Source organism: Pinus tabuliformis, chromosome 3_1 (genome assembly GCF_031772625.1).
Source record: "Pinus tabuliformis cultivar Carrire ecotype Pingquan chromosome 3_1, CPIR1, whole genome shotgun sequence".
In the NCBI taxonomy this organism is placed as follows: domain Eukaryota; kingdom Viridiplantae; phylum Streptophyta; class Pinopsida; order Pinales; family Pinaceae; genus Pinus; species Pinus tabuliformis.
The window spans coordinates 135274035-135302000 of NC_142301.1; the positions used below are offsets into that span (position 1 = coordinate 135274035).

The 27966-nt window shown below is 38.3% G+C and overlaps 1 long non-coding RNA gene and 3 pseudogenes across 1 annotated transcript; all 4 read right to left on the minus strand.

Moving 5' to 3' along the window:
- Positions 1–223: 223 nt before the first annotated feature.
- Positions 224–27966, minus strand: LOC149186141 (uncharacterized). The gene is made up of 2 exons (XR_016255684.1): positions 27580–27966; positions 224–279 (listed from the first exon to the last, which is right to left on the minus strand). It is a non-coding gene; the product is annotated as an uncharacterized LOC149186141 (long non-coding RNA).
- On the minus strand, positions 15730–16508 carry LOC149186142 (coatomer subunit alpha-3 pseudogene; annotated as a pseudogene).
- LOC149186143 (coatomer subunit alpha-2 pseudogene) lies at positions 16053–17524 on the minus strand (annotated as a pseudogene).
- LOC149186144 (coatomer subunit alpha-3 pseudogene) lies at positions 17668–18762 on the minus strand (annotated as a pseudogene).

Sequence of the window (27966 nt, forward strand, 5' to 3'; positions counted from 1 at the left end):
TAAAGTCCTCTATATCAATATTTGACTTTTCAAGTACTTTTCGGATGTACTTGTCAGTGACATTAATGTCCATATTGTGACATCATAATTTTTTAAGCAACATTTTAATACTTCCGACTGAAAAAGCCTTAAAAAATAAGACCCGCCACCAAACTATCAATTCCAGTTCTCTTTGAATATGAAAATTGTGTTCATCTTTGGTGTATGATTTGAAGAATACTCCTTCCATTTCAAATATCAACATCTTTTGACTTCTAGTAATGCCCATCTGCATCTGCACTGCAACCACATGTATGATATTAAAATATCTACACTTCATTGCTTAAGGACATAAACACCTACCAAATTAAAAATGATGTTAATATTTATTATGAATTGTTTCCATTTATATGCAAAGGGAATTTTACGAGTTAATAGTAATCAAAAATACAAATACAATGGCCCCATTAAAATGAACAAACTAATGATATGTTTAATTTATATATACAACCTAGTACCTTTATTTAATTTGTATGAAATACAATTCTTCTAAGAAAGCGTTGACCCACCATTAAAATCATTGATTTTAATACTTATGATGATTTCTTTAATTGCGATTGAAAAATATAATTCAAAATGTATGTTTATTGTTGGTGCTACGTAGAACCTAATATAGTTTTTCAACTTATATGGAATAAAAAAAGTTATAAGAATGCAATGGGTCATCCTTCACATTACTAATTTCTAAGAGGTATAATGATAACTTAAACTACGATTGAAACAAATAATTGTAATGATCTAATTCAAACAAATAGACTAGTTATCTATTAATTTTTACATATAATGTAATCCATTGTAAAAATTTCTATAGCATGGGAAATTTTGATATGAAAACATTAAATGACCATCCAAATCAATAATTGTTATCAACACAATATCTCACCAAAAATAAATAAAATAGAAATATATTATTTTTAGTAATGACAAACCAGATCAACAATTATTTTATTAGTGTTGTGAAATAAAGCAATAATTCATGATGTCATACATATAATTGCATGAAATAAACATCGCTCATCTTAAGGTACTTCTAAATGCAATTCGTGGCTATGTATTCGGTCTTGGCGGTGCTTATAATGACTAACTTATGTTTCCTACTAATCCATGATATCGAAGCAGAACCCAAAAAGAACCAGCACTGAGAAGTGCTCTAGTGATCCTCCACACTGGGTGCCCAGTTAGCATTCGAATAATCATGCAGCGTCATATTTCTGACAGTGTATCTCAATCCATGAGAGATTGTGCCCCAAAGATATCTCAGAAGATTCTTTGCACCAATCCAGTGAGGCTCAACCAAATATGAGCTCACCATGCTAACTGCAAAACATATATCTAAACGGAAGTTCACCAAGAACATCAATGCAAATGAGTTTATGAAACTCAGAGGCATTTCCCAAATCTGGTCTGGCATCACCACCATATAACTTCTGAAGGTTAAGATCCTCGAGGTAGTCACGGGCGTGCAGTTTACCATTCCATATTCGGAATCCAACTCCATCTTACTTCTGCAAGTGAGAGGGTCTGCACCTGTCAGAAATAGGTTGTTCTCAGAAGGCGCCGGTATGAGAGGTCTATCATCCACAACCTTCAAACAATGGTTTGGATCGCCTTCACTCTTAGTGAATCTCAACTTCATCTGACAGCTATCAATCCTCTCATATCAAACCTGAGGTGATTTGCTTCAAGCCATAGAGGGCTTTCTTCCACCTACACACATGAGATTCCTAGTCATGAATCTCAAACCTCCTCGGGTTGTTCCAAACCTGTGGACCTGCTACATGAGGGGAATGGTCCCCTTGTGAGATTTTCCTTCGGTACATCTCAGACATGTACCTTCATGCTCCTTTTGAATTCAGGCATCCCTATCATCATCTGACTCATAGACCTCTGGTGCTATGTGTCAACTGACATGGTCCCCAATGGACTTTCTGCAATTTGGTACAAATTGCCAACCCTGAACCCATGAGTAAAATCATCCTTGAAAATTCTATTTTCAAACACATACCTTTCCATCGATGAATGCCACCCTGAAACCTTGGACTTCCATTGCCGAAATGGACACCCTTTCCGGGATAGGCAACATCGACTCCAAGTATAATCCCATGAATGTTTCCATCTCTACCAAATTAGAGAGAGAGCAACCTTTGATCCGATGGAGTGCCTTGAAGCACTACAATCAATAAGCTAGATTCCCAAAGAATCTAAAGGAGAGGGCCAATACAAGATAACACTTCTTTATCTTATCATAAACAACATTTGATTCTTCATACCTGGGGTTCCTTGGTTTCTCTGAAGAGTCGGTTGTGTCTTGTCATTCCTCTGATCATTGAAGATGTCCCTGGAATGATTGTTATCATCATCAAGTGATGTGTCCCTGACACCAGGTTCTTTTTGCGATCAAGTACATAAAAGAAATTATGTAAATGAATCAAGTTACCCTCATTCAATTGAGGGGTAACACCCTTTCCGGGATAGGCGGCATCGACTCCAAGTATAATCCCATGAATGTTTCCATCTCTACCAAATTAGAGAGAGAGCAACCTTTTATCTGATGGAGTGCCTTGAAGCACTACAATCAATAAGCTAGATTCCCAAAGAATCTGAAGGAGAGGGCCAATACAAGATAAAACTTCTTTATCTTATCATAAACAACATTTGATTCTTCATACCTGGGGTTCCTTGGTTTCTCTGAAGAGTTGATTGTGTCATGTCATTCCTCTAATCATTGAATATGTCCCTGGAATGATTGTTATCATCATCAAGCGATGTGTCCTTGCCAGTTGGACACTCCTTTGCATAATGGTCGAACTTATTTCAACCAAGGCATCTACCTTTCCTTCCACCCTTAGATTCAGACTTCCCATTGAAGTGATCTTCAGGTAGGCCATCAGAAACTTCCGCTGTGCCATTCTGATAATATTCTTTGCTTCGACTTCACCCTTGGTGAATTAGAAGAGGGATGAGGAATCCATTAATCATTTTTGTCATTTCCCAACTGTCTTCGGTGGTTGCTCTTTCACTCTTGCTTGGGCTTTGTCTTCACCTCAACTCTGATGTTCAGTTTTGGGTATGTTCTATTCTAGAGCAATTTATTTCAATTTTCATAGTTAGCTCAATATTTTTTCAGATTAGCAATCACATCAGCATTAAAGTAAACTACAGATAGAACATAAATATAAATCGCAGAAGACAAACCAAGACAAGAGGACACAAGATGTGGCACTAGCCAGGGACAAAACCCAATGTGGGGAAACCCTTGATCAATTCTTCTTATATGTTATTCAATAGTTCAGCAGAGACAGAGAGACAGAGAGATAGTACATATACAACTGAAGTCAACACTTTGACTGATTCTCCAAGGTGACTCCTTCACCTATCATCGTGTTGCATCTCGTCATCATGCTGCACCTCACCGTGTTGCACCATGCTGCACCCATCATCACAATGCTGGACCTCATGACTGTTGCACTTAATGTTGTATTGTTGTCCCATGTGTCATGGTTGAACCATGTTGTCCATGTTTGTTGTCCCTTGCATGCTTGGTGTACTTGTTGCTAAGTACCATACAGTGGTCCCAATGTTAGTTTTTTGTCCCTTGCATGCTGATGTACCATTGCATGCTTGGTGTACTTGCTGCTAAGTACCATACAACTGTTCCAATGTTAGTTTGTTGTCCCTTGCATGCTATCGTACCAATGTGGTATACTTGCAGCACCATGAACTTGCTATATCATATTGTTGCACCTCACCATTGTGTTGCCCCTCATTATGCTATGATACACTTCGTCACTATACCCATCATGCTGCAGCATTCATCATCATGTTGCTGCAATATATCATCATCATGCTGCTTCAATGTATCATCATCATTGTTTTGGGGCTTTTCTATTTGCTACATTGCTAGATTGGTTAGGGCATTCTAACAACAGTCCTAACAACATTCAAAATGTGGCCAGAATAGCCCTCCACAACTGCGTCTGCCTTTCTAAGAGGAGAGGAAAGCCTTGGCTGCAATGCTCGGCAGTTCCAACCCCTATTCCATCCTTCGGCCTCCTCTTATCTATTGTGGCTTGCTACAGCAAGCTGTCCCTTAGTTGCGGCAGCCCTTCTAGGGGATATTCCTTCACCTAACCACCCCAAAACAATCCCCCTGCCTCTCAACCTCAAGATGTGGGTTGTGGCCTTCTTCAACAGCTCCTCGACCTCCTGGAATATCCTCCTAACTCCTCGTTGTTCTCTTCTAGGCTTGTTGTGGCTAGGGTAGATCCATACCACCCTTAGGACAACGTATAGGCTTCTCCATAAGGCAGCGTTAGGGCTTCTCAAGAGGGCAGCGTTAGGGCTTCTCCATAGGGCAGTGTTATTCCTTAGGATCTCTCCTCCTACTAAAACCCAAAGACAAGTAGAGAGGAAGAGATCCCAAGTTGTGTAGAAATGACATGAAGGCCACCTCTATTTATACTAAAACGTTGGGCACAAGTGGGGTTTATTTGGTTGTTCTCCGACCTTGACAAATTGTCCCATAACACAAATAAATTCAGATCTTCATGAATACTTATCGGAATCGGATGATCTTTAGATCAATCCTACACCTCTCGATGAGAGGGATCCAAGAAAAATATCAACTGCCATTAATAAGATGACCTACATGGAGTTTAGCCCTAGTTTCCAATTTTAACAGCATAAAAACAAACACATAAAAACATTATAGGGTGAAATAAATTTAGCATGTGCTAGAATTACGTTCAGCAAAAATACAAACATGTTTCCAACGATAATATTGTAAAGAAAACTAAATGTAGCACATGCTAGATTTATTTCTAGTACAGACAAAAGCACATTGCCAATAACAACATTAGAAGGGGAAAGAAATTTAAGCATAAGAAAAAAAAAAAAAACTCATATCAACATTGGTAGGTGAAAGAAATCTAACGTGCTAGAAAGTAATAATAACATTAGAAGGGGAAAGAAATTTAAGCATAAGAAAAAAAAGAAAAACTCATATGAACATTGGTAGGTGAAAGAAATCTAACATATGCTAGATTTACTTCTAGCACAAACACAAATTTGTTGTCAACAACAACATTACAGCAAGGTAAAAGAAAATCTAGCACATGCTATATTTCCTTCTAGCACAACATAAGTAAACAACATTATTGTATGGCTAAAGAAACTTAATACATGTTGGATTTACTTCTAGCACAAACACAAGCATATTACCAATAACATCATTGTAAGGAAAAAGGAATCTAGCACCCACAAGATTTTCTTCTAGCACAAACAAAAACACATTGCGAATAAAAACATTGTAAGCTGAAAGAAATCTAATGTGTGTTACATTTCATTCTATCATAAACACAAGCACATAACAACATTGCAAGGTGTCATAAATCTAGTATGTGTTAGATTTACTTCTATCACAAGCACAAGTATATTGTCAACAACAACACTGCAAGAAAAAAAGAAATCTATTGCATGCTAAATTTCCCTCTAGCATAGACAGTAACACATTGCAAAATAAAAACAATGCAAGGCATTTGATTTCCTTCTAGCATAGACAGAAACACCTTGCAAAATAAAAACAATGCAAGGCATTTGATTTCCTTCTAGCACAAATAACTATATTGTCAAAAATAATATTGCATTGTGAAAAAAATATAACACGTACTAGATTTCCTTCTAGTACAAATTCACAAACATATTGCCAACAACAACATTACCAGACAAAACAAATCTAACACATGCTAGATTGCCTCCTATCAAAAACACAAGCATGTTGCAAATAACAACATTACAAGGTGAAAGAAATATAATGCATAGTATATTTCCTTCTAATGCAAACATAATCACATAACAACATTGTAGGGTGAGGAAAATTTAGTCTACGTTATATTTACTTCTAAAACAAGCATATAAATATTTCCAATGACAACATTACAAGATAAAACAAATCTAGCACAAGCTAGATTTCCTTTTAGCCCGAACAAAAACATGTTAGCAATAACAACATTGCAAGGTAAAAGAAAATCTATCTAACATGTGTTAGATTTCCTGTTAGCGCAAACACAAGTACATAGCAACAATGTAGAGTGAGAAATCTAGCAAGTGTTAGATTTATGTCTACCAAAAATACAAGCATTGCCAACAACAACATTGTAGAGTATAAGAAATATAGCCTATGCTAAAAAAAATTCCAACACAAACACAAGCACATTTCAATTTGAAAGAAATCTAACGCATGTTATATTTCCTTCTAGCAAAAACACAAGCACATAACAACATTGTAGGACTAAAGAAGTCTAGTGCATGCTAGATTCATTTATATCACAAACACAAGTAGATTGCAAGCTGAAGGAAACAAAACACATGCTAGATTCCTTCTAGCCATTGTTTTAAAAAACGACCGAGTCGACTCCAACTCGGCTAAGTCAGACTGAGCCAATGCCTTGTCGGGTCAACTCGGCAGCCGAAACGGAATGGCTGGTCGGGTTGTTATCGAGCCAGTCATTGACTTGGTTAGCTCGATAACAAGTCGGTCGACTCGGTAATGACTCAGCCAGCTCGGTAACAACTTGGTCGGCTAGCCTCTTTGAAAAAAATCTTAAAACACTCTTGTCAAAAGTTGTTCCGCCTCCTACATATCAATGGTTGGGTTGTTGTTTATTGCATATTTATAGCCCTAAAGTAATCTATCATTGTGAGAAAGTTTTGAAAATTACAAGGCCGAAGTATGGTTATCCTAGTGGCATGAATTAGAAAACTGAAACAATGCATTGAGCCATACAATGTTTTTAAAAAGGCAAACGCTCTGGCAATAGACTAATAAATACATATTTACCTCTAATTGTTCTGGAGCTTGACCAAAATTAAATCAAGGGTTTTGAGACTTCATTAGGGGCAGAGAATTGGTGTTATTGTTGTTGTAGTCTAGTGATTGTCCTTAGGCTGAGGCAGAAAAGAATCCTGGCAGTGGTGGCTAAGTATGAACTTTGTATTGGACAGTGCACTGGGTGCCATTTTGATATAATGGATATATTCATGAGCCTACTTTGATCATATGTTTTCTTCTCTCTATATTCTAGAGCTTTGTGTTTGGAAACATGAATGAAAATATTTAAAATTATGTTTTTTATATAAAAAAATATATATATTTAATGTATTTTTTACAACTACCAAGTCATTGGAATCAAACCGGTTGAATCGATACCGAGTCGGAGTCGAAGTTGGAGCTAACCCTCGGCCGTTTCTGAACCGGAGTCGGAGTTTTAAAACATTGCTTCTAGCACAAGCAATCATATTTCCAAAAACATTGCATTGTGAAATAAATCTAGTGCATGAAAAATTTCCTTCTAGCCCAAAGATAAGCACATTGCCAATAACAACATTGCAAGGTGAAAAAAATCAATGTGTTTTAGATTTTCTTCTAGTATAAACACACGCAGACACAAACATTGTAAGGTTAAATAATTCTAGCTCGCGCTAGATTTACTTCTAGCACAAACACAACCATGTTGACAACAACAACATTACACGGCAAGGAAACCTAGTGCATGCTAGATTTCTTTCTAACACAAACACAAGCACATTACAGGATGAAAGAAATATAACCCGTGCTAGATTTCCTTCTAGCACAAACACAAGAACATAACAACATTGTAGGGTTAAAGAAATATAACACACACTAAATTTACTTCTAGCATAAACTGAAACATATTGCCAATAACAATATTGCAATAAAAGAAATCTAGCGTGTGCTAAATTTCCTTCTAACACAATCACATGCAAAATTCCAATAACAACATTGCAAGGTCAAAGAATTCTAGCATATATCCTTCTAGCACAAACAACCGAATTTCCAACCACAACATTGCATTGTGAAAGAAATCTAGTGCATGCTAAATTTCCTTATAGCTCAAACACAAGCCGTGTGCTAAATTTCCTTCTAACACAATCACATGCAAAATTCCAATAACAACATTGCAAGGTCAAAGAATTCTAGCATATTTCCTTCTAGCACAAACAACCAAATTTCCAACCACAACATTGCATTGTGAAAGAAATCTAGTGCATGCTAAATTTCCTTATAGCTCAAACACAAGCACATAAAAACAATGTAAGGTGAAAAAAATCTAACATGTGTAATATTTACATTTAGCAAAAACACAAGCCTATTGCCAACAACAACATTATCAAGCAAAAGAAAGCTAACACATGCTAGATTTCATTCTATCATACACAAGTGTATTGCTAATAACAACATTGTAAGATGAAAGAAATCTAACGAATGTTAGATTTTCTTTAGCACAAATAAGCACATAACAAACTTAACCCTTAGTAGCTCCCACACACATACTTTTATTTGCATGTTTGTTTTTTGACACCTAACACCCCTCAAGTCATTTCATGGACTTTTTTGAGAAGCCAATGCACTTTTATCATAATTATTAAGTTATATGAAACCCACTTTGTATGCACATGGGGTCTTACGCCCCATACTCTTTTCATCTTATTTGGTCTGCAGTGCTAATGCGTTTATTAGTGTGCATGAAATATCATATTTGCAACACCAGACTTTTTAGCCTCAAAACATATAAAAGCATATGCACATCGATACTCTGGTCCCAAAATATATACACATACATACACATGGGCATGATACCCCCACTAGCCTAATCTTTGCATGTACATGTTATTTACAATTGAGGGGTTGGAATTGGGGTGTTAGAAAAATCATCCAACATAGACAAAATTTTAGAACCTAAAATACACTAGAGGATGTGTTCCACGGCTGGAACAAGGTAGTTATATTTATCTAATGCTTTATTGATATTTTTGAAATTAATGAAAATGTTGATTTCTCCATTCTTATTCCTAACAGGGACCATATTGGATACCCATAGGGAATGATGAATGATACAAAATATTTTTCCTCTTATATTCATTTTCATTTGTTATTATATTGTTGAATACATATCTAGGAATGTTTGTTGAATAGGATTATATATTTCTTGAATGATATCTCATCCTGAATGATCTTAATGTCATGGGTCTTTGAATCAGTGTAATTCTACGATTAAAAAGTCTTTATAATTCCTTAAGGAAATGAAAAAATGTAGCCCTCTCAATAGGCACGTATCCAATACCTAGATTAATATTTTGTGGATATTATTTGTTACAGAGATTTGAACCACATATTTAAGAAATAAGTTCTCACTCTTTGGTTTTTCATCTAGAGGCAATGTATTAATTTGTTGATCGCAATGTCAATTTTCATCAATGGTTGATCTCCTAAAAGTATCTCCCTATGTGAGGAAATCTAAAATAGGAGCATCATCATCAAAAAGTATCTAGTTTCTAATATTGTTTGGTATAGAAGGTCTGGAAAATTGTTCATTAGAAAACATGTCCATAGAAAAGTTTCCCATTGGTATAAATATAGGAGTTGTGTTTGAAAGTTAATTTGCATTTGCATTTTGACTTCAATGTACATAATTAATATTGAATGTTTCAAAATTAGAAATAATAAACCATGCCTCATCTCTATAATTCTTAAGGTGATTAAAATACAATTGATTGAATTTCCTAAATGTTTGATAACTATTTGTAAATCCTTATTAGTTGGAGCTATTTAACATCCAAATCTACCACTTTTTTAAGGCATCGTATCAAAGCCTCATACTTAGTGACATTATTTGTGCATGGGAAATACAAGCGACAAGACATCAAATATTTGTATCCTTTAAGATCTCTACGAGTGCCTCTAGACCTTGCTCATGAACTCAACGTAGAGCCATCAAAAAATAAAAAACATACATTTGAATTTACATCTAAATTTAGTAACTTTAAAAATAACTTTGTAAATGTTCTTACATAATTACGCTGATAAGTGTTCTCTTTGTTGGCTTGGGGTGGGCAAACATTGTTCACCCCCGGCCAATGGGAAAGATTAAATTTCGCCCTTCTAACCAATGGAAATTTTCCATTTGTCCAAATTGCTTTCGGCGTGTTTTCTCCTACCTGCGTGTTTCTACAGCGCTTTATGGCATCCTCCACCCTGTTTTGAAACCTTCTACTCCTCTCTGGCAACTTGTACCTGTTAATTTTAGGTATGTTCTATGCTGAGAGTATTTACTTCAATTTTCCATATTAGCTCAATATCAATTCCAAATTAGCAATCACATTTAGCATGATAGTAAAATGCAGATATAACATAAACATAAATCGCAGAAAACAAGCCAAGACAAGAGGACACAAGATGTGGCGCCATCCAGGGACAAACCCCATTGTGGGGAAACCCTTGATCAATTCTTCTTATGTTCTTCAATAATTCAGCGAGATCTTCACTAAGAAGATAACACATGGGGTAGCTGATTTGAACTCAGGTGAAGGCATACTGCTTCAATTGATTCTCCAAGGTGATTCCATCACCATGCTGCACCCATCACTGTGCTGCACCCATCACTGAGTTGTTCTGATCACTATGTTGCTCCCATCACTGAGTTGCACCCATCATTGTGTTGCACTCATCATACTACATACAATCATCATTGCGCTGCACCCATCATGCTGCACTTCATCATCACTATGTTGCACTATGTTGCACCATTCATCATCATTATGTTGCACCATTGTCATGCTGCACTATGTTGCACCATTCATCATCATTATGCTGCACCATTCATCATCACTATGTTTCACCCATCATGCTGCACTTCATCATCACTACGCTGCACCATTCATGTTGCACGATGTTGTACCATTCATGTTGCACTTTCATCAATACTGTCATGGAACGGCCTTACCTACTTGCTATGGCTTGCAGCCTAGCAAAGCAGCTAGCTACCAACTTCTTAAATGGCAGCAACACCCTCATACTTCTAATATAGATATAGTTGCCCCCAACTTACCTATGCCTTAGAACAGTTGTAATTGTTGCTGCTAGGCTTCCTTTGCAACGTTAGCTGTATTTGTGACAGCAAATTAAGTCTTCTTCAGGCCTGAGATTAGGGCCTCTTCTAGGCCTCCTTCCTGCGGCTTAGGGCAGCGTATGAGTAGCATATAGAAGGCTAAGTATATGCATCCTCCTTGACTGTGGCCACAGTGTTTAGGGCACTCAAGGACAACGTTAGGGTGATTATGTATTCCCTATCATTAGGTCAGCTTATAGATCTCAATTCAGTGGATAGAGTCTCTGTTATGACAGCGGACATTAGGAGTTGTTCAGACATCAGAATAAAGCTCTCTTTTACTGCGTTTTGAGGGTCTCTTGTAACAATAAATTGTGACCAGCAGCTAGGGCATTTAGGCTTATCCTTAAGTTGAGTGTAAGCCTCTTTTATGAGGGCTTACACTTCATTACCCTCCTTGACATCGTTGTGTGTGCAGCTAGGGCTCAGGACTTTAGGGCAGCGTTAAAAGCCTATCTTCATAACTGTGTTAGGCCTTCATCTCCATGCCAACGTTAGGAGCTAGGGCATCTTCTCTTAGGGCAGCGTATTCTCTTAGGAACTCTTCCTTCCACTAAAACCCAAACAAGTGGGGAGGAAGAGATCATAAGAGGTGTGAGTGTGTGTCTCAAATGGCTTGCAAACCTCTTCTATTTATCGTAAAATGTTGAAGATAGATGGGGTAATTTGGTTGTTCGCCGACCTTAACGAATTGTCACATAACACAATTAAATTAATATCTCCATGAATACATGTTGGAATCAGATGATTTTTAGATCAATCCTACACCTCTCGACGAGAGGAATCTAGGAAAAATATAAGCTGCCATGAATAAGTAGACCCACATGTAGTTTGGCCCTAGTTGCCAATTTTAACAGTACCCTTCTCCTTCTCGTTGGTCAGTCTATCACCGTCCACCATACCATACCTTCGGCATTGAATTATTGCATTGGGCATAGGGTATTAGTTGCAGGTACCACAAAAAACAACGAAAAATGGATTCGCCTTCTTAGAATGTAAGGGAAAGCAGGAAGAAGAATCTCATTGTGAATACGAGTCTATTATACACATATTCACAAGGGCGGGCAAGCACAGGAAGACAGATTTCCCTACGTTTACTCAGTCGATGAACTATAGTCGGGGAGGAAGGCCCGGTGGCCTCTGGCCTAGTCCTCACCTTGTGTCAGTCAGCCACCGGCCTTAAGATAGCAGGTATCCTTGCTTTGCTTGTAACCTAACTCTTATCCAAAGGATTCAATATCAAGGTTGGTGTCTGCAATGTGGACAATGCCAAGAACAGGGTGCTGCTTAACTGAGTGAAGTAATGGGCAATGTTGAAGCTGCCATCTATGCAACGAGGTTACGCTCTTTTTTGGATTTTCTAGCTCCTTTTTTATGCATGCCAGAGTTTACAGCTCTATCATGTTTGTAGCTTTTACCTAACAAAGTGTGGATGTGTAAGAATTGTACAACACCGAAAGACCTAAGTTCCTCTTCTCCCCATTGATTACCTCTGTCTTCACTATTCCAGAGCTCTGACGCAGGCGCCAAGCATAAGGTTAAGATTTTTTTCATCATAAGCCTTGGATTCCCAATTTCCCATTACTGTTTTTCAGAATTGCGATTGATAGGTTTAGCAATCTAAGTTTTTGGGTATCTGGGTACTCAACAAACTATTGATTTACTGTGTGAAAAGGAATTGGGTCTAACAAGCACGTCTTCTGCAGGAAAGAATTTGGGAGGGTTTTCATCAGATTTGGGCACCTGCAGTTGTTTGGCATGCTAGGGAAAATTGCCCCGTTCTTTTCCTTGAGAGCCCAAATACCTCTTTTGTGATACATTTTCGATTGTTTGGCACGCTGGGAAAAACTGCCCCCATTCTTTTCCTTGAGGGCCCAAATAACCCTTTTGTGATACATTTTCGATCTGGAAAAACGACCTACTCTCCTTATCAGTTCTTTGTTTCTTGAAACCCTCTGCTTCCCATGGTAATCTCTCCTTCTGCTGCTGCAGCAATCTCTTCCTCTGATATTAGCTATAGAAGATGGCTTACTATGAAATGCTACAATTTTACTACTAGTGTTCGGGATTTAAAAAAGGTTTGGTGCACCTAGTTTGGTAATAAAAACATGTGTAGAAAGTAGTGCTTTTTCTTTATACGCCAAGTTTGGTCCCTTAGATCCTAATATAACATGCATTGAGTTTCAAACAACCTTGCCTCCAAAGAAAAAAGAAGACCAAAGAGTCTTAGATGTTGAAGCCCTAAAGGCCTTATAATTTGTTCCTGAGATGAAGTAGTGTTTGGCTGCGAGGTTTAGTTTGAGATTAGGAATGAGGCCACATGGTGTAAGTTTCCTAGGCAGCGTGAATACAATATACCCCACTACTAAATTTTCAGCATATAGACAGGTAAATATACAAATAATGCAAATCTAAATTGTGTCATAGCTTTCCTTCCTGCTGTGAGTCAATTGCATTAAAAGATGCCTTGGTTTCAGCAAATAAATGACACCTTTTCAAGTGCATGTAGCACAAACAGCTGGCTATAGAATTTCCAAGCCTTTCTAGTGTAAAAGTGATGGTTATGTTCTGAACTTAGAATACCCGTGTAAACAAAGATAGAAACCCAAATCTAAAGCCCTATGGCCAACATACAAGTATAGACATGAATATTGTTATGTAGATGCAAACCAATTCTTTTAAGCATTTTGTAAAATAGTTTTTATTCAAACACATAACAACTTCAGAGTTATAAATTTTGAGTCATAATTAAGAGAGGATTGTTATTTCCAGGCATTAAGAAAAATTCACAAGTGTTTACTTTGCATCTATAGTCATCATCAAAAGAATAAACCAACTTTGTTGCGCATGTACAGAAAATTCATTCAGAAATTTCATAAAAATTTAAGTCTCTTGTCCAGCCAATTAGGGCCAATTTGTACTGGTTAGGTACCAGTCTAGTCAGCAGGTTGGTTCAATACCATGCCCAGTCCAACGGGGTGATTTGACCAGTTCTGATTCTGACAGGACCTACATATGAAAAAGCATTCAAACAATTGCATTGCTTTCTGATGTTGAATAATAAGACCCTAGTGCCTGTTTCTACTCAGACAAACCACTAGAACACTTGCATGATAAAGATAGGATAAACACCTAGGGGGTTCTAAAAAAAATTCTCCAGACCTAAAGCTAAATTACTGGCACTTTTCATTGTCTGAGACTGAGAAAGGGAAGCAAAAACAGAGACTGAAATTTCAAATTGTAAACAATGAAAAAACATGGAAAGTTTTACTTCTACTGTCACTTCAGTGATCAATAAACAGCCTCCTCCAGTCTCTTAAGAAGACCCTCAAGTCTGTCCAAGACTTGTTAGTGATTGTCCTGCCATATCTCTCAATGTGGCTCTCAAAGGTAGAGAGTGCAATATTGATATGGAAATATGCATGGGTAATGAAATTTCTTGAAATAAAGATGCACATTCAGCACCCAGAAGCATCGGAACCCACAATGGAAAGCTCACATATAGGGCAGACATTTCCTTGTATGACTGGAACAAAGCATGTTGTACAATATGGACAGGACACATCCTTCTGATTGACCATGGTATATAGGTGTAAAAGTTGCAGCACCACCAACAAAAGGATTTCTGAAGTCAAAATCATAATTCAATTTTTTGGCATGCTGCAGCTGCCTTTCGCATGCCTGCAGAACTTGTTGTACCTTTGTTGAATGGTTTGCAGGGGTTCACTTTCCAATAGTCATCAAGCAAAGTTAGCTGTTGTACTAAAGCTCCATCCCTTATAACAGACACCCATGGTATTCAGCAAAGCCAACCTCAAATGGAATTTTTGAAGGTTGCTATGACTAAAATAAACTGCAAGCTCTTTCTGTTGAACAGTATCATCCTTAACTTCCTTTCTGTTGAACTGCATCTAAAGACTCGAAACACAACTACAAGCTCACATATAGCACACAGATTTCCCTTTATGATTGGAATAAAGTGTGGTGTACAATGTGGACAGACACATACTTCTGACCACGGTATAGAGGTGCAAAAGTTGCTCCATAAACAACAAAAGGATTTCTGAAGTCATAATTCAGTGTTTTTAGCATCCTGCAACTGCCTCCCACATGCCTGCAGAACTTGCTGGGCCTTTGTTGCATGGTTTGCAGCGAGCTCATTTGCCAGCAGTTATCAAGCCAAGTTAGTGGCCCTGTGGAGTTCTGTGAAGGGGGGGTGACGGTGTGAACTTGCTACAGCAAGGCGACTGAGGACTAAAGGAGTAGGCCAAGGCCTTGAAGTCTGCTACAGGAGGACTGAGGAAGCAGACCATGGCCTACAGGATGTAGCTGAGGAACTGCTAGATGGGCAGATTGCTGATTGAGTGTACAGGGGGCATGCCAGGAGGGCTACCAAGTCACTAGGAGCAGTCCAAGGTGTCCAAGGAGTTGGTTGTTGGAGCTGCTAAAGGAACAACAATTGTTGCATGTTGGGACTTCAGTTTATACAGAGCTAACAGCTGTAAGTATTGTCTCGTATTTGGAATTTTGTGCAGGGATTGTAAAGGGCCATTATCCCTAGTGAATAGGAAATAAATTATCACTGGTGTTTTATTTCCAATTGGAATGATGATATGGTGAAGACCTTGTTGTTATAGTTAAATGTACTGAAAAACCAAGCTTTTATGTTTTGGAAAACTTGAATTTCCCTAGCAAACACCTATGGTGTTCAGCAAAGCCAACCTCAAATGGACTTTTTGAATGTTGCAATGAGTAAAATAGGTTGCAAGCTCTTGTTGTTCGACAGTATGATCCTTAACTTCCTCTTAACCCCCATTTGAAGACCCAGAACACATTCTTTAGCAATTCCAATCAATTTCTTCAGCTTCTCAACCTCCTAAACGGAATCTACATCAATAACTGGAATTGCGTGCAAGATTGTAAGAAATAACCTTAATGCTTCACTAAACTTCCCATCTGCTGTGGCTTTGTAAGCTAACTTCCCATCTGTTGTGGCTTTGTAAGCTAGTCTAAGTTTCTCATCTAATTCAAAAAGCTTAAATACCAAAGCTCATGGACCTCTGACATTTGAGCTAGCAGTCTCACTCCAGCCTCCCTCTATTGCTAAGAAGACCACAGTGCAGAAACAAATGTAGGGAGGTATGTATGGCTGCCCATGTAAAGATCCAAAAACAAAGGTTTTAACTTTTAATGGAGTGAAATTCTTAATACCAAGTTGTTGACTTGAGAGCTGCATCGCCATATTAATGTTACTAGCAGCTGCATTCTCACCTGCAAGAAAAGATTTTCTGTATCCATATTTGAATTACTGGCATACGTGGTGATGGCGTAACTAATGACATTATGAGTTGTACCTACAACATTTGCAGCTTAGACATCTGTAGGGAGCTTCAAATCTTCTACATCCCATCCTACCTCATCGTCATTGTCTCCTCTCACTTCTCTATCACTGACCACTACAACCTCGCCATTTTGTTTTTCAACTCCAGAAGCGTCAAGGTCTTAACCCCTATTGGCTGCAGCTCCTTCATCCTCTTCTTCATGGACTGCACCCCCTGCATTATCCAACCCACCAGAAGTGTCAAGGTCTTAACCCCTATTGGCTGTAGTTCCTTCATCCTCTTCTTCATGGACTGCAACCCCTGCATTATGCAACCCACCCTCAAAAAGGCCTTCGGTAACCCTCAATAACAGCCATTCACGATTGCGACAAATTGATGGAGGAGACACAATAAGTGATGATTTCTTTCCAGATGGCAGAGTGGGCAGATTGCCACCTAACTATTAAGTACAAGCATATCAGCAATCTCTGTAAGCCCATGAACTACTGCACTCACATATGGGCATTGTGAACTGACCCATAACATCATTTTATATTTATGCAATCCCCAACATCTTCAAAAACTTATCAATATTGTCCATGACAAGATACAAAATGAAAGCCTTTCAACATTTTTTAATCTTTGGTAAGCATATTCAACAATGGCAGCATTTCCTTACCAAAGGGCCTCAGTTCCAAGTGTATACCAGTGACCTTAACATCTCTCTGTTTTGCAGAAGCAACATCAATTTGAATAGCTTCACCCTACACTGCTAAGTTAAATCATGCCTTCTCGTCTTTAAAAAAGTGAAGAGCCACTTCTGGGAAGCCCTTCAGATGCAGCTAAGCAATCACTGCCTGTCCACAAATCAGTTCCTAATCATGCTCATAACATTGTCATACTTCCTTTTTATCAGTGCCAGCTTGAATATATACTCATGCATCAATCTGTATGACACAGTTATTTCCAACTCATTCATGCAATTGACAGAATTCTCAGACACCTTCATTATACATACTTGAACATCAAGTGTTCCAATAAGGCCACAGTTTTTGTTTGGAAGACAACAAAGCACAATTGTCACCCTGAGCACCACTCTTAAGTTTTAACACAAATAATCTTATGCAGAGAATAATGTACAAGCTCCTTGCTTCCAATGATGATTGCATGCTTGCTCAGCAAGGCTACATTTTCCATGTCATCTGACTCACTGTATTTAACAAATGGAATATGGAGGTCCCCAGGTACAATCCTCTGTTGCAAACCAAGGTTGCTGTCTTTTCTTCCTGCATTGTGTCACTCTTCTGTCCAACACTATCTTCTGGCCCAAGAAGAAAGTTTTATGTTCCTACACAGAAAATTGTATCCATAGTTACTGGACAACTAGACTTCTTGATCACCTTATTTCTGCGATTTTTAGCACTTGGTTATGACTCATGTCAGTGACTGCCAATTGATTGCATGCAAAAAAGGCCCAACACTATCCTCTGGCCCAAGAATAAGTTCATATCACCCACCATCAACATCCAAACGTATTAGGACAACATTCTCCATGGGGCTAAACAACAATGATCATCATCCTTGATCCAATTCATGGATCCAACCCTTCTTATCTGTATAAGTTGAGAGTATTTTTGAGTTGCAAATTGATGAGCAAACAAAAAATGGTCATTGTTGCAGTATAGGGTGCCCTCATAAACAACTAAAGTAGATCTTTCTCTTTCTAACTTGAAAACAATCATCCCATGGTCATGCCCAGCAGCAAGAAGATTCGGATCAAGATGTGCTACAAGGATCCAGAAGCAATCATGGTCTCTACGAAATGTTTGGACACCTCTACAATACTTGGATACATCTCAAACTCAGATACTTTTATCTTCTAAATGTTAACAATAATGTCGTGGCATGGATGGAACATCACACGAGACATATAGTTCACATGCCCTCTTAAAAGTTAAAATATCCAACTTCCCAAGCTTGGTACCCGAGAACAAAAAACATACTAACTTTTCACAAATGAATTATCTACAAATTTTTCACGTGCCCTCCTAAAGTATTCAACTTCCCAGGCCTTGATCTCTGAGAACAAAACTAACTTTTCACATGCCCTCTTAAATTATCCAACTTGCCAGGCCTTAGTATTCGAGAACAAAACAAACTAACTTTTCACAAATGAATTACATGCAAACTGAGATGCTACTCAAGAAAGAGGAGTAACAAAAAAAAAAAATGTTAATATATCTCTAATGAAATAGATATAACTTCACCAAGCAATTGAATTTGCATGCCATTCAATCTGCTTGGTGACCATTTGCTCCTAACACAATCAATGGCAAGCTGGGATGAAAAGCAGCAGCCCAGTTCACTCCATGGTCATGACATTCCAAAACATATTTGACAACAACATCACCCTCTCCAAAAATATCTGTGTTCATTTGTGTTAACCTTAATATCATCAGCAGATGGTTTTCCTCCTCGGAGCACAAATATCCCATACACAATCAGTCTGATCTACGGGGCTTCAAATGACCAAATCTTCCTTAGGATGAAAAGAAACGCACATTACACAAAAAATGTTGCTAGTAAGGTCAGATACAAGTTCAAGATTGCCAGTTCCATATTGTTATTGTTTGTTCGTCATTGGCACTGACAATCTAAGGATACTCATTGTGGAACTTAACTCTCCGAATATAGGCAGCGGTGCATATTGTAGTTCCATATATTGATCTTAAAGACATTCCCTGTAACATTAACAAGTAAATTGGAGTTATAACAACTTTTCATAATTGTATTTTTGACTGTTATGTCAGATGACTTGCAGTTAATATCATTTACAATCGAAGGCACTACTCTTTAGATGTCCTAAATATACACGCACAATATCTACATAAGAAGCTACATGGCTGGGAAGCTTCACTAAACCTACCAATTCTAAAATAACTTTGTTCCTTGGATGGGAGAGGGTGGGATTTTTTCTTGCAGCTCTCATTTAGCTAAGTGGCTGCACTATGAGAGGCATTTCTAAGCCTGCCAAAATCACCAAGGACTTGTCATCTGGCCCAATCCCCACCCATTCAGAAGGTTTTAAAATAGGTATACCAGTTTGATTACCTTACGACCTTTTTCCTTGCGTGTAATTTCTCACCCCACCCTCCGTCCGGTAGTGAGACTGAGATATTCCTCATAGCTCCAAACAACAATTGACTCTATTCCTCATAGCTCATGAAGAAGAGCTTCAAACAACAATTGACTCACAAACAGGGAAAGATAACATTTTCTTCCCAACCACCCAAGCTAGACCCAATTGACACCACTACAAAACTTGCCACTAGACGTGTGTAATTTCCAGACATTTTACAATACAGAGCAATTAAAGGTAATCTCCTAGTTGATCCATAAAATTTTTGTCAAAATACATGAGGGACTCTCACAACACCAATGTGTTCAAAACCCTCTCCATGTCACCAAGGTGTTAGACACCCACCATTCCAGGATATAAAAATGTATCCATTGAAACCCATATCAATCGTCCAATTGATGGAACTACTGAAAAATGAACCTTGGTGATCAGTTTCAAAGTGTTTCTCAATCTCTTAAATACATAAAAAAGAGGTTCACATGGACCACAAAACATGCAATAAATATCCAAGCCAGTTGGCTTACCTACAGACACAAACACGACTAAGCCTTGTGAAAATGTACTCCTCTAATCGACCCATCATGCTCATCAAATCTATCAATGTTCCCATTTGATAATGCCATTGTTAGTGTCAGTGTTTGCAGTCTTCCACCAGTGATCAAATATGCTCTTATAAAGTGGTCTTGGGGTGTCCAAATCAATTTTTTGTCATTTCAGTGAGTCTTCATGTAAAATTTGGTCACTAGGTATTAGGTCTAGGATTGTTTTCACTCCTTCCAAAGTTTTCCAATCACTGGTCCATGTCACCATTCAGCTGAGTGTGCGATCATTCAAAGAGTTGTCATCATTATTTCAAGTTCCAATGGGTCATTTTACACCTTGTTTGTGCTTCAGTTGTGCTTAAGTAAGGCTCATTTCCCTCTCGGGTTTTGAAGGTAATTTTTCTTGGATGGTCAAATCATCACCAAAACTTGTATCCTAATGTTCATAAACCTCTCCTTATCCTTAATATACCTTCCTAAACACTTCCCATCACTTATATCCCTCAAATTCATCATTTTCCCACAAACCCTAGCCTATTGCTACAATTTAACACTTTTCTAGGTTAGGCCTGTGTTTTTCTCTTTTAGACCCCTTCCCCTCACTCAATCTTTGAAATTCTACTTTCCCCTGCTTCCTAACATCCCTCCCTACTTCCCAAAATTTTCTCAAGAAATTAGAGGCCCCTCATCTCCTTCATTTCCCTTCATTTCTACAAATCCCTTGTTCCACACATCGGGATAGGTTTTATTCAAATGATGTTTCTGAGCAAGAAAATATGAATTTGAAGAAAGTGAGAGAGGTTTTTTCCCATCATAGACTCAAGAAGAAAAACCTCCTTCAGTTTTTACACAGGTCTCGTGGTTCGGGAGAAATGTCCAAAACATCATTTGCCTCGGGAGAGTTGCTGCACTTCTGGAGTGACTTTGGGAAAATCAAGCTTTCTCCTAGCTGGAGTGACCAAATGACTTTCTTGATGAGTCAAATGATAACTAGACACCGAAATATTTCCATTGAGCTATCATGAGCTCAATTTGGAGTTGAGGAAGACCTCCAAAAGTTGACTGAAACAACACTCTGCATTTTGGCAGCCTCATTCTGCTCATTTTGACTAGTCTTGGGAGATTGGGCTTTTGACATGGCAAATGAGCTCCAAATTGAAAAATTCAAGATTTTCTGGAAAGTAGACTCGATGAGATTTCCAATGAGCTATCCCATGCCCAATTTGGACATCAATAAGGCACTCAAAAGTTGATTTGAAGTCGTCGCTGCGCATTTGTCCAGGAGAGGCACTGCGCACTTGACAGGCAGCCCAATTTTTCACTGTTTCTTTGGTTTTTCGCTTTTCACCTATGGGATTTTAATCTTTTCACTAATGTAATGTAAAATCATGATGTCATTAACCTAGGGTAGATACATTAGATGAAAAGCTTAAATGAGATGAATGAATCAGTTTGCTTCATACTAGGAATGTTTCAGTTTCAACATCCTAGTCTTTAGCTGTCTGCTCAAATTTTTGTGCAACTGACTCCTCCTCTCGTGGAATTCGACCCCTGAGGCTAGGATTAGTTGTTTGGGGGTCTATATCATGTATTTTCTCAGTCATTGTGTGGGTTGGACTCACTTGGATGCTCAGAGCTTGATTGTAAATCATTGTAAGCAGTTTGGTAAGAAGATTAATAAGATTTGCAACTATTTTTATGGGATCTCTGTGGTATGGAGTTTTAGCACAGATTCTTCTTTTGTAATCATTTGTTTACATGTTTTATGTATGCCATCATTCATTTCATTGCTTCTTATTGAATGTTAGGGTAGAATCCATTGTAACAGTGCTCTGCCTTGGGAAATCATTCAATATTTCATGTTTTCTATTGTTTGAGAAGGATCCATGATTGTCACATGCCCTCCTTAGTTGCTCATCAGTGTTAAACACCTCACACCATTAAGCCTAAAGTACTAAAGCCTATGCCTACCTTGCCACATAGAACACCCCGCATTAATGACCTAATTTCCCAGACCTAAACTGCCCAGCTCCATCTGATCCAGCAAAACACCAAAAAATTCAATCAAAAACTTTCATGCTACTATACCTAGCCTAAAATCCTTTACTTGATCCAGTCATCTTGACTGAGATCCTTACGGAGAGAGCCCTCTCCCGGCCTAGTAGGGCTAGCTACTAGGCTAAGCTTGGTTTGTGGTTACCCTAGAATTGCCTCCCTTCAGCGTCAGGTCAATCTAGGTGATAACAGCCATAACTGAATAACCCCACCGTGAAGACTAGCTAGGATCCATGGCCTTTTCATATAAAAGTTCAACCCCTTTACCCAGTTACTCTGGCACTCGAATTTGGTCGACATTGCAAATGATCTTCCAGCCTATATACCATAAAAGGGGTTGAATCAGCATACAGAACCAGTACAAACCCTAGACCAAACCCCACGTGCAATGTCATGAACGATCCAAACCATTTGCCCCATATTTATGTGGTATTGTAGTGATGCGTTATTATTTCTCCTTTAAGATTTCTTATTTATAACAAACATTTTGAGGCATTCCCCTCCTTTATGGGGAGAAAGTGCTTAATGTGAATTTTATAGATGGCCTTGCTCTCACTACAAAGCTCATTCAGTCGTTTAGTGGAGGGAATGACACAATGTCTTGATATCGTCACTACATCAATAGGCATCATGGTTAATCAAGAAAAGATAGAGGCCTTTATTATTTGGGCAGGGTTACTTTCTAGATTGGCTTGTCAATTAGGGGATTATTGTTTCTTAAGAGAACTTAAGATTGGGTTCCCTCACTTGCCTTGATAGTTCCTCTTCGTAGAAACTTGAGGTAAGTGAATTCAAAGAAACTCTTCAAGTTATGATCATTTATGTGTTATTTATGTTGACGATGCATATGCTGGTAATGCAATTGGCGTTGATAAGGAAAATTCTGTAGCTCTCTCAATAAAGGAAATCATTTTCCTTTTCTACAAGGAAATCCCTTTACTAGTGAGGGAAGGATATTCCTTTCCTCTAACTCAAGGAATCACCTTGCCAGTATAAAATGAAAGTCCTTTTCTTACAGAAGATTAGAGAAGTATAAATCTCAAAAATAATTAAAAAGTAATTTGAAGAACGAACTTGAGAATTGGTTGAAACATGTTCTTGAGAGGAGATCCTAGAAAGAAGCAAAGCATAGTTAATCATTAAAAAAGAATGACTTCTGGAGACAAAAATGATAACTACCAGTACTACAAAAAATACTTTTTGGGGGGCGGGGGGGGTATACGCTGCCTCCAAAAGTGGGAATTATAAGCGATTTTAGCATTAGCTGTAGTTTTTTAAACCCTCACCCCCACCCTGGCGGCCCCTAAAAGCATCACCTCTAAAAGTCAAGCCTTTTAGGGGCGGTTTTTTAAGAGAGATGAATTGCCCCCAAATGTGTCACTTTTCAAAGGGGGTTCCAAACTTGAAAAGTGACTTTTGGGTGCAATTTTTTAGACCCCCCCCCTCCCTTCAAAGCATCAACTCTAAATGTCAAGCCTTTTAGGGAAGGTATTTGAAGAGATAGCGTTGATGGGTAGCCCAAATGGTTGGTTGAAGCCCCCCGGCAAGTCATTGGCCCTCTGTTATGAGGCGTTGGTTCAGTTCTCCTTGGCTTCGTCAGGGTCAAGCCCCAAAAGTTGGGTCAATTAGGTGTGAGGGTCCTTCAGGTGGGCTAGCCTAAGGGTGTTGTGAGGACAAACAAAAAGGTCTTTTAAGAGATATGAACCAGCCCTAAAAAGTGACTTTTAGGGGTGATTGCAATAGCCCTCAAAAGTCATCTTTCAAGGTTGGTTGTAAATAGCCTCCAAAAATTCACTTTTGGGGGCGATTTGAAACCCCCTTGAAAATTGACCTATGGGGGCAATTTAAAACCCCCCTCGTAGCAACCTACAAGGGCGGCTTACAACCCCCCTTGTAGCAACTTATTAGGGTGGTCTAAAACCGCCTTGTAATAATGTTTGGGGATGTTGGGAGCCCCCCTTGTACTAACTTTTGGGGGCGTTAAGAGCCCCCGTCGTGGCAAGTTGTGGGGGCATTAGAAGCCCCCCTTATAGTAGACTATACATACTTTCAAATTTTTAGATTGTGATAATTTCACACTGTTATGTTGGGCACGAGTGAAGAGGATCAAAAAGCTGGGTAGTTGTATCCACTTGAGGTTGGCTTACACGATGCGTCACTGAATTCATCAAATCAAGGAGAGTTTGCAAATGGCATTGAATCAGCTTTGCGCAAACCCTCATTTGAGCATACGATCATCTCTTCACATTCACTCCATAATGAAAGCACTGAAGAAATTGATGATGTCATTAAATATAGTGTTGATCCCGATGTATTCTATGGGAAACTTAGGAGGTGTTTGGGAATGTTCTTTCTGTTGTTGTTGATTTGCGCTAAAGGGCATGGAATTATCAAATCATGAAGGGGAAAAAGCTTTGCATATTGCCCAATAACAACCAAGCAAGTTGAAGGACCAATCCCTCCTAGCCTAGTCCCTTTACCTCTTTGCGTTATGTTTCCTTGCCAACAAACTCCTACGCTTTATTTCGATAGCCTTTGGCAGGGCATCACTCATAGTAGAGTTTGTTTAATTCTCAAGGAGCTTTCTCCCCTTAACACAAAGACATTTAGGTATATTGCCATATAATGAATTTTCATTTAGTATCTCACGGTTGGTTTGGTCTCTAACTCTTTGAGTTTGTAGTCTATTGGCTTGTTAGTGCATCTATCACATTTACTTTCCCTCCAAAGTGCATCCCTCAAGTCCAATATTTTCCCTAATGTTCTTTCTCCTCACTCTTTCGTCCCAAGGGAGAAATGCAAGGGGTGGTCAAGGTCGTAGCCAAGGCCAGGGTTGTGGTTGTGGAAGAACTCAAGCTCAACCTCAAACCACCCGAAATCGGGGTCGTAGAAATAACAATGATTTAATCTTGGAAGCAACTCGCCTTATCTAACTAATGCACACCAACAGGCTGATTATATTATTTCAGGTTGGGACAATGAATTGAAGCAACAGGCAACAGATAACGAACTGGAGCTAAATGAATGGCAGGATCTCATCCCTGACCCCGATACCAAAGGTTGATACACCTAGGTCCAGCAGACCCTTTACCTTTTCTGGATGATAAAAAATCTCTTGGAAAAAGCTTTAATGTCCACCTTTGCAAGAATTTTGGAGTTGGAAACAAAAATATTGGAAACCACAAGGAATTATAGCTCATTCAACGCCATATTCAATAGCAAAACGCTCATTTAAGTCGTATTGAGAATCAGATTCCCTGCCTTCCACAAACTGAATAAGGACACAATATCCCTTTTATAAAGTAATAAGGAAAAAAATGGAAATTATTTTTTATTATTAAATTGATAATTAATTGAGTTTGTCTTGAATAATTGGAAAATTTTTGTCATAATGACTTGGAACCTTGTTATTAAATCTAAACATAAACATTCTCAATATACATGATAAAATTTCTACGGTTTTGTATTATAAATCTATTTTTTCTGCACAACCCAAAAGGTGCATCTTTCCTACATTAATGTTCATAATGATAAACTTTGTGACCTATTTAGCTGAATGTCTAAGATATTGCTCAAGCAACCTACTCCCAACAACTAATTTTACTTTATTGATCATAACGTGATTATTTCTCATTAATTATCACTTCCCAGTTTTTCTTTGGAGATTGAACAAATACAAATGAAATACAAAATCATAGCAATCTCAATTTTGGATTTGAACATTTAGAACTCACTCTTTTTGTTTGTTTCTCACCAATTATTCCAAAGCAATTAGATTTCTATGCTGAAGTTTTAAATATCCCATAGCTTCCATGAGAGAAAATAGATTTATGTACTAAATTTGCCTATGGATTTTGAAAATTGAAGTTGCCTCCTCTTATTAGGCAACCTAGTCATATGCTTTGTTGACCTCCAAGACGGTAATAATTCCATTAACTACTGATCACATAAATTTCGTTTCTCACCCCCATCATCTACCGCATTCTCGACGATTTTGAAAAAGTGATTCTCAAAAGAATCCCCGAGAGGCCCTCAAAATAGAATCAAAAGATCCTCCATGCACAAAGATCAAGTTGACCTATATGAAGGGGCAAGTCGGCCTAAAGAGAGCAATTTGTACCCCTCACAAGCCTATAAATAAGAAGGAACTCAACCTCATTGTGACTCACACAAAGAAAGTTCGATCTTCTCAAGATAGAAGCTGGTAAAAGGACGAAAAGGAAGACGAAGAACTAGATCTAAGTTTTTGGGCCTCTCTCTCTCTCGTGTTAGGGTTTCTACATTTGATGGGTAGAAGAATTTGTTGGGGAAGTCGAAGTTGCAGAAGAATTTGTTGGGCAAGTCAAAGTTGCAGAAGAGTTTGTTGGGCATATTGAAATTGCAGAAGAATGTGTTGGGCAGGTCGAAGTTCCAGAAAAATCTAGTGGGAAAGTCGAAATTGCAGAAGTTGCTGGAATCAACTTCTTGTCATTTTCACTGTTTCATGCAGTTCCATAAAAAGTCTACGCTGAGTTTCTGGCACTTTTTGGACTGTTACCCTACCCATTTACAAAAATTCATTGCTTAACATTTCCTAATTTTGATTTCCTTCAGTTCCTTCAGTTCCTTGATTATTTTGATTTTGACTTATTTGGGGTATAATGATGGGATTTTTAACTTTCACATTAACAGTAAACCCTTAAAAATAATCCAAATCGTGTTACAATCCTTCATGCTAGTTTATCATTTGGTTTCTCATTATTTTGTTGCTAAGATGGTGATCCTACCAGCCATTCATGTCTTGATAACGCTCTTAAGCCACTTTGGAAATGAAACAGAAGAAACCCCTGCTAAAACTGAAAATACAAACTTAATAAAAAATTCGCAAATGCTAGTTATGGTTGTTTTATACTCGGAGGAAATTTTAGGATTATTTCAAATAGTGCCATTTGAATTAGTAAAATGAGATAGGTTTCCTATAAGAAACCATCCATTTTGCATGATGTTATGTAATTTTTGTCTTAATTCCCGCAAATTTTATTATTCTCTTAAAATAGCTCCCAAGGTTCTTTAAGAAAATCATTACCCTGGAAGTCACTCCCCGAGGTTCTTTAAGAAAATTATTTACCCTTGCAAATCCCCAAGTTCAGGGGCCGGTTGCCAAGTTATTCAATCTAGTCAAAGTACCACTACAAAATGACAGTTAAGCGACCCTATCTACTCAACGTGGAAACTTATTCTTCGTCATGAGGTTGAATACAGAACGACATTGTCATTGTCGAAGCTTAAAATAAACCAAAAAACTGCAAACCCTAAATTTATCAGACCCTGATGATTTTAATGAGACCACCGAAAAAAAAGACATGGAAAACCACAGTCTATTCCAGAATGGTCTTTTTACTTAAAAATAAGATTGAAGACCCAATACATTGTTTGATGACTAAAATGTATAGCTAGAAATGGCTGACTTAAGACAACTTCAATAAAAATATTGGGTATGAAACCTCCAACTAAGAAGAAAACATAAAGATACGAACCTCGCGTCTAGAGAAATATTTTGGACCAGAAGGATAGTGGGCAGAGTAGAGCGCATGTCTCTGAACCTATCTCGCTCCCTGTATTGATCGCTCTCCCTGCAATACTCGTAACATCTTCTATGAGGAGGGCTTCGGCTCCTCCTAGGGAAGTCGCTTCTGCTGCGTCTCCGGTTTCCTCCCATTTCGACCCCTGCGGAACTGTTTGATATGAATCAAATGTGAGAGAATCTATTAACAAGTATTTACACAGATAGCTTTGCTCTGTCGCTTGTTGTGGCTATCTAGCTGATGTGTCAAACACTTGCAAGTATTGTGACAGTCCTCGGCTTCGCAAATGGAGAAAGGGCGAAGGAATGAACGTGTGTGGGATAATAATGGCTCATCTCA